The sequence below is a fragment of the Phalaenopsis equestris genome, unplaced genomic scaffold (assembly GCF_001263595.1).
Source record: "Phalaenopsis equestris unplaced genomic scaffold, ASM126359v1 Scaffold001303, whole genome shotgun sequence".
NCBI lineage: Eukaryota > Viridiplantae > Streptophyta > Magnoliopsida > Asparagales > Orchidaceae > Phalaenopsis > Phalaenopsis equestris.
The window spans coordinates 38,030-48,874 of NW_018165742.1; the positions used below are offsets into that span (position 1 = coordinate 38,030).

At 30.3% G+C, this 10,845-nt stretch overlaps 1 long non-coding RNA gene across 2 annotated transcripts in view; it reads right to left on the bottom strand.

The window, feature by feature from the left end:
• Positions 1-1,078: 1,078 nt before the first annotated feature.
• The window catches only part of LOC110033827, a 24,616-nt gene continuing 14,849 nt past the window's right edge, over positions 1,079-10,845 (bottom strand). The window contains exons 5-7 of one of the 2 annotated variants that reach the window (XR_002294988.1): positions 3,730-3,863; positions 2,230-2,299; positions 1,079-1,198 (exon numbers count right to left, since the gene is read on the bottom strand). This is a non-coding gene — a long non-coding RNA (uncharacterized LOC110033827). The remainder of the gene's footprint in view (positions 1,199-2,229; positions 2,300-3,729; positions 3,864-10,845) is intronic. The other variant, XR_002294989.1, reaches the window with a different exon arrangement.

The window sequence follows — 10,845 nt, forward strand, 5'->3', positions numbered from 1 at the left end:
GCATATCATACAACTATTATGGATTTACATATCTATCAAAATTTGATATTTACATTTATAACACTTTAATGCCATAAACCTATATATTTCACATTTAAAAAGTTATAATAATATTAATATTTTTAATGTTATGTTAAATATTTAGTTATTATGCATATAAATATGAAAAAATAAATATTAGATGCGGAAATACACAAGAACTGCATGGTATGCATGTAAATGACCTGGTCTTCATGATATATATATATATATATATATATATATAAAAAGAAGAGTGAGACAAAATATATTGACATTTTGTTAAATCAGCCAATTATATATTAATTAATAAATATTTAGGGTAGAAAAAAAGATAAATAATAATTTTAAAAATAAGAAATTACACTTAAACAGTGTCAGACTGTCGGTACCAAGAATTACATATATGTAAATACATAAGATTTGATTGGCACGTATTTTATGCCCCCTATAAACCATGAAATTATTACTATAAAGAAAATTTTGCATGCATATCATACAACTATTATGGATTTACATATCTATCAAAATTTGATATTTACATTTATAACACTTTAATGCCATAAACCTATATATTTCACATTTAAAAAGTTATAATAATATTAATATTTTTAATGTTATGTTAAATATTTAGTTATTATGCATATAAATATGAAAAAATAAATATTAGATGCGGAAATACACAAGAACTGCATGGTATGCATGTAAATGACCTGGTCTTCATGATATATATATATATATATATATATATATATATAAAGAATGGTCTGAGGCCATTATACGAGCCCCAGCCATCCCGATGCGCCTAACAATTCGAGTACCACACTCTCGGTGGAGGGAATCGAACCCCAGGCCAGAGGAGAGTTACAGCTGACAAGCAGATGTCAGACCAACTAATCTGAGTACGCGGCGCGCCACATAATTCCTATATATATACATATCTAACACCTAAATTTCTAAAAGTGAAACACACCTTTTAATACACTGGGTAAATTGGTATATATGTAAAATGAATAAAACATTAATGTTAAATATGTAAATACATAGGAATTGTGTGACATGCATGTAAATTTTCCTTCAGAAAATGAGATTGATTGCTAGATCATTTCCACACCTGGCCTTTCAATGCTAAGGTACTACTTCGTTGGCGTGGCTATGGAGACAAACATTTGTCCACTTCCTGTTTCAAAGTACAAGTCACGAGATAGAGATTATATATATATATATATATATAAAAAAAGAAATATATAAATGAGTGCACCTAGGGTGGCAAGTTTGTAGAGCAGTTAAGGCGTAAGTCCCCTCTAACCCAAGTTCGATTCCATCGGGAACGAATAACACCATGAATGGTGTTTCTAAATACCTTCCTTTGAAATATATATATATATATATATATATATATATATCTATTGCATTCGTTTACAAATTAAATAAATTTCAAACACTTTTATGAATACTCGATTGCTAAATGAACAAACTTAAATAATTCATTGTTCGCTCCATCTATGCTCCTAAACAATATCATCTAAAGAATATGTTCAGCTCGAGCTTGAATTTTATAAATAAGTTTAAATTTGACCACAATTCTCCTCAGATCTTTTTGCTAGCAGCCCCAAATATGGCCTGGTTCAAGACATTACACATGAGGAGTGTGTTTGCGATTAAATTCATTCAAATATGTCGATTTCTTAAAACTCTATTGGATATCAAATGAAAACACCTTTTAAAAGAAATGAAAATTTGTGGGGGGTCATCTTAATCCCAGAGAATATAAAAGCTTGCAATGTAAAAAACCAATTCCATTTTCGGATAAGCTGCTCAAACGCAATTTTCAAATGGTGAGGCGGCATTTTGCCTTAACGTAAAAAAATAACTGTGTTTTCGGATAAGCTGCTCAAACATAATTTACAAACGGTGAGGATGAGCTACTCCAAACGGAGTCTGTCTTCGTACTACTTTAATATGGAATGAAATAGTCCTCTTAGAGACTAATTTAGTACTTCTATAAACTTTGTAGCTAAAATGATGTGTGTGAACAGTGAAGTGACTATTTTGGCACATGTAAATTTAATACAAAATAATAATGGTAGGTGCCATTTGCATCTGATGCAGCAGACTCTAGATCATATTGGTCAATATTACTAAAAGCAGCTTCTTTAAATTAAAATACTATTTAGAACAGTAAATGGGGTGTGACTGCACAGCTTTTACCTCATAAACAGCCAGATTTTGGTCAACAGCCCTGCTCAACTTTGTCCATTGGCTGCCTGGCCATCCACACCTGTGACAGAACAAGACCATTTCATTGGAATGAGAAAAAAAATGAAACAGCTTTTGCATAGTTTATGATAGATTTTGAGATAAGCTCTTCGGCCAGACCATTAAATTCTAGAAAAATATGTTAGGATAAGCATGGAAATAAATTCAGAAATTATACAGATAGCCCTTGATTTTATCTTTTAGGACTCATTTGATTGAAAGGTAAAATTTACTTTTTTTGAACTGAAATCATCATTCTTTTCATTTAGAGACAGCTAGAGAATATTTCTGGGAGAAACTATCTTCTCACTATTTCTGATTTAAAAGCATGTTCTTTTAGGGAGATTTACATACATATCACACAATTCCTTTGCATTTACATATCTAACACCTCAATTTTGATATTTATATCTATAACACTTCAGTGTCATGAACCCATGCATGAAAAAGTGTACTTCACTTTTAAAAAGTTAAAGAGTGGCATTTTTTTAGTGATTTTAAAGATTAGAGTGTTATGTATGTCTATCTTTTTTGAGGTATATGCCACCAGTTCCTATGTATTTACATATGTAGCGTCTAAACTCTGCTTTTTACATTTATGCCGCCCAAAACTTTCATATCACATCAAAAATATCACCATTTTAACTTTAAAAAAGTAAAAGACACCTTCTCATGCATATGTAAGGTTGTATGTATGTAAAAATTGAAAGCTTAGTGTTCGATATGTAAATACATAGAAACTGAGGATATGTATGTAAATTTTCAATCTTTTAAGCAGGGATCCTAAAAATGTACTATCTTTAGAGGGATCATCAAACCTCTGCCATTTGTTTCCAAATATAAGACTGCAGGAACCAGTAAATAAAGGGAAAGCAACTCCTATAACAGAAAGACATGCATCATAACCAAATTATAAATATACAGTAAGCATATAGTTCTTCTGATGAAAAACAAAAAAAACAAAACTCATGTTACTGTCCACATTCAATTTTCAAGTTGCTTTGCTCCCTGAAGTATTTTTTTTATAGTTTTTCCACATTATATATTTAACAAGAAGACAGGAATATGTACTTACCAAGCTGCTGTCAAAGAAAATTTGTTTCTCAGAAATACCACTATTAAGAGAAAGTTGCTGCATAAGGTAATTCTTGTTTGTAGCAGAGATAGAGAGAGATTAACAGACCAGAAATAAATACCAGAAATGAAAAAGAGCATCTACATACATGCCACCCAATTTCAACTTTACACATCTAACAACTAAATTTTATTTTTTTACATTTATACCATCTAAACCTTTCATATCATATTAAAAATACCACTATTTTAACATTTTAACATTTATTTTTTTATATTTTTAAGTGATGGACATGTAAATGCATAGGGATTGCGCAGTATGCATGTAAATATTCCAAATGAAAAAGGCCAAACGAAAAAAAAGAAGCAAAATCAGACCAGTCATGTCACACGGCCTGAGCATCTTTTATGATCCTCTGAACTGAAGTGACAGAGGGAGGAAGGGAAATATCTCAGTCAAATGGCGCCACTGTTATGAAGAAATGATACACTGCCATTTAAACTGCATCAATCTACCAAGAACAAGAAACAGACAAATAGGCTTCACGTGAGCATTAAACTTTCCAACAGTAGCCATGAGAAATAAATCTGTGTAACAAATTTTAGCATTTAGAGGGGGGTTTTTGACAAAGTACTAGTTAAGGATTGGTAGAAGTCGTGATTATTGGTTTCGGTTTCACTGAAATGAGTTGCAATGATGTTCGTTTACTTTGCATGAGCTCCGCCATTTAGGGAGTTCGTTTGAGGTGGTTGTAGCTTTTGGTAAAGATGATTGTAAAGTTGTTGCAAGAAAAATGATTTTTTGAAAAACTTCAAAGAGATTTATAAATATTTATTTTTTTCATGGAGTTAGATAATAATTTTTTTATAACCATCACATTTAACAAATCTGGTAACAGTCTGAAATGCAATACAGATAGAAAACTATTCCAAAAAGACTCTCAATTCTACTGCTTTTAGTTTCATTTTTACCCATCATCCAAATAATTTTATATTATTTTGTGAGCATAAAAAAGATAATATTAGTCTAAATCTAATTATCATTCCTTAAGCATACTTAATGTTAAACTTCATTAGAGTGAATATGAATTTGTAGTTTATCCGTGGATGGGCATCCCTCAAAAGCAAGAAGTTACATCTAACAAATGCAAAGGAAAAAGCTCGAAATTTGGGAACAATTTATTCATAGCTTCATAAGTAGCTCTTATTTAACTCCATTGTTAAGTAAATATCGCGAGCTTGCACATATAATTTGAGCTTTCTTATTTTTAAAATAATAATAATTTTCAAGCTTATTTTTAAAAAAAAGCCAAACACAAAAATAACCATATTCGATTGTGTTTGTGTGTGTCTATATATATATATATATATATATATGATGTGTGCTTGAAAATTCGTGTCAATAGATTAATCTAATGGCTTAGATCTAATCACCAAGCATAAAATGTTAGTTATTGAGATTAATATAATTCAAGTTGAACATGAGCCTAAAGCAAACTAAATACGTACATAAAGTTTTCAGACATAATCAAGCATGATTCTAACTCAAAATAGAACAAAAAACAACTAAGTTGAGCTAGAAAAGAAACGAGGCTCATTCAAACTTGGCATGCTTACACTCATTCAAACCTCCAACCATTGTGAAAGCTTGATAAAATGGTAATCATAAGTGCATGCCAAATAAATTATAAGAAAATGTCGGTTCTCACGTTAACATAAGTGATGCAAAGAAAAGTGGCAAGATTTTACTTGGTCTGAAATCAAAATTTTGATTTGCTCCATGATTTTAATGGACTTTAAATGGGAAGAAAAGAAAATTCATGAACTCAAGGATTAGAAGGAAATAGGATTAGTAAAGAATCATGACTAGGGATGAAAGTGAACCAGCTAGTTCGTGAGTTGGCTCGAGCTTGACTCGTTAATGAGCTCATGAGCTGAACTTATTAGCTAGCTCAAGCTCGAGCTCAAAGTCAAACTTGTTTAGACTCAGCTCATCAACTCGCGAGCTAGCTCAACTAGCCAATCGATGGTCACATTAATGTCTTCTTTGGTGTGTTGTCGTATTACTTTTCCTTTTCTAGCCATTTATGCCTTCTATGGTGAGCTCCCATCATGTGAGCTCCCATGAGACTTTGATTTTCAACTCAAACTAGTGAGCCAGTTGTCATTATTGTGAGCTGAACTCCAGGTTGCATTTTGACAAAAAACCAAACTCAAGCTCGTCTCAACTCGCATACACTCCCAATCATGACATTATAATATAGAATATATAGTTAATGTTTATGTTTTACAAGTTTGATTAGAAGATAATTTGCAGACCAAATTTTGGTTAACTATTAGAACATGCACCTGAGAAAATGAGATAATTAAGAAAAATAACTTTAATGGGTATGAGCATCAAAAGATTTTAATAGCATGCAGAAGTTATTCTAAATCTAAGAGTAGCATATGATTTTACAATAGCTAATGCGAAGTTAAAAATAGTATTCTTATAAGAAAACAATTTGGAAGAAAATTTTCGATGATTCTACGATAACATTTGACACATAACGACATGGAATAATAGTTGTGGATGTTTATCTAAAGAGTATAAAAAATTATTAAAGATAATTCACTTATGATAAAATGATGGAACTCGAAAAGTGATAATTCGTTGCTCTTTTATGATGGGTTGCTTGATGAGAAACTGGAATTTGTCAGCTGAATGAAATGATGTGGGAAAAGATGGCTAATTTTAAATAAGATATTAGTAATTTCTAAGAGAGTTTAAAAATAGAATGTGTAAACAGATTGGGAAGTGGAGAAACAATATGCGAAAAATTATTAAGGCAAAAATATATGTCGTAAAGGACTTTAAAATAAAATTGGACGCTTAATGATTATAAGGACATTATAAATCTCACAAAAAGGCTAACAAATAAAGCAAAAAATGCATATATAATGAGCTAAGTATTAAGAAAAAAATAAATAGCAAAAGCAAGACATATGAAATCTAAAGCCTTAGATGAGGTTATACATATTAGAAAAGAAGAAAAATTTTAATTAAAATTAAGGTAAAATTGCATAGATCCCTCACTTTTGAGTCGTACTTCACATGAAGTTCATATTTTTAAAATTCCTACACTTCGATCTCTATTGTAATTTGAGATGATTATGGTCCCAAAACTTGATTTTCAGCCTTCAAATGGGGCTAATTATGCCAGCACATAATATTTTGTTAGTTTGGTTGAAGTGGAACTTCTTAACCTTGATTTGAATGAAATTAATTTCTTATGATCAAAATATCCAATTCCTCAAAAGCTCATTGCTTTTACTTCTCTCCTCTCTCTTTCCTAAAAACATCATTAATTTTTTTTTTTCTTTCTTTCCTCTCTTAAAATTTTAGTTATTTTAGTTTTTGCTTAATAGACAAGTGACACATAGTAGGATGATGGGGTTTGGCGATGAGCTGTGTTAAGATCATCAAGTAAGATGGAATCATCAGAGATTTTTGAAAATAACCAACATTAAAAGCATGAGAGGAGAGGTGATCTCTGCATCAAAGGAAATAGAGAGCGAAATGGAGGATAAAGTATAGGGGTGGTGGTAAGGTTTAGTTAAGAGAAGGACCAACATAAGCATGACCCAAATATCAAGGACCAAAGTGAAGTTATCCAAAAAGAAAAATTGATCAATATAAAATGTTACCCAAATGTGAGAGACAACAATGATTTTTATAGTGAAAATTAAAACAAAAAAATGAATGAAATATGCTACTAAGAATAATTATTAAATAAGATGTTTGATAGAGAAATTATTTTGGTAAACCATAGCAAAATGGAATAGGCTCATAAGAACCTACATAAGGAAAAAATAAAGGCCAAATGAGATACCTACATATGATCAATATCATCGTGATTTCATTAAAAAATATGTGAAAATAAATTTTAAAGAATAAAAGGAAGTCAGATAATTAGAAAATATTTTGAAACCAACATCTAAGAACAAAAAATATGTTTAAGATCTTGGTTAAGTAAAAACGAAATCAATCTTACAAGTTATATCATGATGATAGGTGAGAAAATATTAGAGTCTAAAGTTAGAAAAATTTTGTCAATATCGCAAACATTTTGGTTTTAAGCCTAGAATACCTACTATACAAGTAACTTTTGCGTTAACACATTCAATGGATAATTATAAAGCAAAAAAAATTGTTCTTAAGAAAACAAATAATAAAGTACTAAGAGATTTGATTTGGTGTGTTATAGGAAAAAGTGGGCATGATATGGAGAGAAAAAGATATGAATCTCAATAAATTTTATCATTTAACAATAAATATGACCCTTCTGAATTGATTAAAAGGCTTATAAAAGATTCTTGAAGTGTGGTGTATTAGTATGATATTTAAGATGAGCCCATCACTTAGTGAATCGAGATAATAATTTAGTTGAATATAAAATATTTAGTAAATTTAGTATTAACATAACAAAACTTGTCAACGTTAACATAGCTAAGAAGAATTGACAAGTTTAGACAAAGATCTAGTTGTAGAGTATTTAAGACTCAGGTAAGCGAAGCAAGAATAATTAAATTCGACCTCAACAAAAATTTATTCATCAGAAAAACCTTTGTCCTTCGAAAGTTTTTATCCAAGGGTTAGAAACTCGTACATTCAAAAATAGCTTCTCTTGAGGTTAAAAGCACATAAGAAAGAATAAATTATCAAGCAGGCAAATTTCATTCAACATTCATCAATCACCAATTTTAAGAGGCCATGTTATGTAAAACCTTCAGTATAAGAAGTCACTCCAAGGGTAAATGGAGAGAGGGTGGCCGGTCATGCTTCGTAAATGAGAGGAGAATTAAAAGGCGGCATTTGAAGAGCCCATGCAGATTTTACGAAGGTTCTAATGAAAAGCATTCAATTTAAATCAATTATCAAGGTTTTCTTAAATAACATAGAATTAAATGAATGAATGAAGAGAAAAGAGAGAAGGGGGATAAGCCATGTGAAAAGATGGCATGGTAATTCAAAGATAAGGTGGCAAGTCCAAATGAAGGTGTGGCGGTCAACTTAGTATGATGCTAGTCAATGGGTGGTCAAAAGGGATCAAATTGGGTTGATTGGGCTAAACTAAAGGCATGGAATGACTTTGCTAGCTCATCCTCATTTCCCTAATCACATAAAATTGTTCCACCACACAAAGGCCCACAACACAAGGCATAAACTCAATACAACGGTTAAAACATAAAAGCCTAAAAATATAACATGACACAGAAGACCCAAAACTCAAGGGTCGAAAATAAAAGAGTAAAGCATGGACGCCCTTAATTATTGATAATCTAAAACTCATGACTATCATAAAAAGAACTCCAGAGATCATCCTTCTTCATACACCCAAGGTTCAAAAAAATCCGTCACTGTAGAATGAAACTAAAAAATATGAGCAAAAGATGATAAGGCTATTATAGATCTTCTAATCATCTATGATCATCAAGAGACATAGAACTCATGGGCACTCCAACTCACATAAGATATCAAACGATGACTTACAAGCAATGACAATGGTGAAACAGATAAACTAGTATCAACTAGCAAGACAATAATATACACATAAGAAACAAAAATGTTCAGGATTTGCCCATGATATAACATTAAATCAACACCTTGATTACTAGTTAAATCTCAACATTGAGATAAAAATTTGTCTCATAAGCATTATCATTTCTTTCCTCGCAATTCTAAAAAGTTTTGATTTCTATAGGGTTAACATTTCATAAGTTCTAAATTAAATTTAACTTGTCGCATATATGCATCACCAAAAAATGTTACTATTTCATATTTTTAGCATAAAAGAATGTAAACTCACTAGGCTCATATGGACGTGAAGACTTAGCAATGGACAAAGTTATATCCTTTAGATTTATAAAATATTAAAGAAAAGTAATTTGTAGAGGATTCAAAATTCTGTTATTAATCTTCATCATTTTTCCGAATAGAATTACTATAATAAATTTTAAATTACTTCTTACATTAGTATAAATATTCCAAAGTTGAAATCTACACTCGAAAGTAGATCATCACCATTATCTTGCCCAAAATCATGATGGCTACAATCCTTTAATGGTTCTATGTCAATGGATCGCCTTATAGAAAATTTTCTACGCACTAAATCATTAGAATGTAGAACCTAAAATTCAGTTGGAAGTTATATGCAATAACAAAGAATGTTAAAAAGGAATGTCAATTTTTTTGCTTAAATTTATACATTAATTTCCAAATAAACCAAAAATGAATAAAAATATTTTTATAAAAGTTTACAATTTGTTACGATCAATTTGAAATATAGAAGTATGTACATTAAATATTAGAATATTAGCTCATATAAATTAATTTTTAATTATATCATTTTACATAAAAGTTTAATTAAATTTACTGTTCACAGGTACAAATGTCCGATAGCTAGAATCCTCATTCCACTAAACTAAGCAAGCAATGTCGAATCTCTTTTTTTACGATCAGATGACTTTTAGATTTAGAAGCATATTAGATTGAGTTAAATAAATATTAATTACATAATTGATCATATAAGGTAATAGAATACGAAGTCGTTCCATCATTTCCCCCATAAACAAAGTAGTAAGCCGTAAGTAGAGAACAAAGCTTGAGCAGGTTTGTAGCTAATGAGGAGGAAGAGAAAGCTAGGGTTTGAGACAAGAAACATAACTTTTGCATATTCATCTACAAAGTTTGGTCTCAAATTACAAGCTTCAAGGCTTAAATGGGGAGAAAATATTTTGACATTAAAAAATATTATTTTGAAGTTATTTTAAATAGATTTATGTTGTCAAGTAATTAAAAATTAACTTTGAATTAAGAAAATTATTATTATTATGTTGCTTAAGAAAATAATGAATTAGGAGATAGAAATAAGGAACTACAACTCGAGGAGAAACCTATAATTACAATAAAATAATCATTCTCTAATATAGGAAACAATTCATCTTTAGATCTAGACATTTGTTGATTACTATAACTCCCTTTATTCATTATGTGTGTGCAAATAGATAATTCTTCATATTGAATCTATGATGATATTATTAAGTTTGTTGGATTTTTTATATAATCACCTAGTCAAAATAATTTCAAAGTATATTAAAAATTTTTTTAGAGATTTTTATTAAAGCATAATGCATGATTAAGCAGTCACATACTGACAGTTACATATCGTAGTATACTTTTGGATACATGTTAATATAGGTTGATTGCTAAATGATAAGAAATTCTAAAATCTTGTGAAAAATAGTATTAAATAAGAAAAAAACCTATGAAGAGTGGTGTTATGTGAGAAAAGTTGATTGTTGACCTCATTTTTAGTGAGGTCTAGTCTTCCTCTTAGGGTTTAGGATCTAGCCTTAGGGACCTCCCTTCGACTATCTTAGAACCTTAGAAATGGGACCCACCTCGTTTTAGAAATTCAACCCACTTCTGTACCCTTTTGGAGTTTCGTGTGT